The following is a 583-nucleotide window of genomic DNA, read 5'->3' on the forward strand; positions in this document are numbered from 1 at the left end:
AGTACACCGGTCCAACCTTTACTTTGATCTTGTGTCGAGTATTAACCCCCTGGTATCTCGAGATTATCATGGTACTGCTTAACTTCTTATGAGTTCTTCATCAAGTGCTACCTTACCACTGATTCCAATTTTTCACGGGCTCTGAGTTATTAAACACTCAAAGACACCGATAACTGAACCGAGTCCGCTCTACGGTTCAACAACTCTTCAGTAAGCTTCTATAAGTACGAGTTTGTACCCGATCACGCCATTCCTAGCCTGTTTGGCTATATCATTGTCGTGACGATTCTAACGGTGCTACCTGGTCCTTATTCTCGGAGCACCAATTTTCGACGATGAACTAACCTTACGTCGATTTTCCTCGTCATATCCTTTCACCTTAACCAACAAGCTTGAGTTCGAGTTTGTGTCGTACCCTTGGTTCCTATAACCTTTCACTTCATCATTACTTTGACTTGATGTCGTTGCCGATCGATTACATCTTCATGAACTCTCGCGACAAAGGTTTCGAGATCGTCAACATTCTGAGCTCATCCAGGATATCAATTGGATTCATGATGAGAAATACCATCCTTGCCTCGAT

The sequence above is a fragment of the Triticum dicoccoides genome, chromosome 7A (genome assembly GCF_002162155.2).
Source record: "Triticum dicoccoides isolate Atlit2015 ecotype Zavitan chromosome 7A, WEW_v2.0, whole genome shotgun sequence".
In the NCBI taxonomy this organism is placed as follows: Eukaryota; Viridiplantae; Streptophyta; class Magnoliopsida; order Poales; family Poaceae; genus Triticum; species Triticum dicoccoides.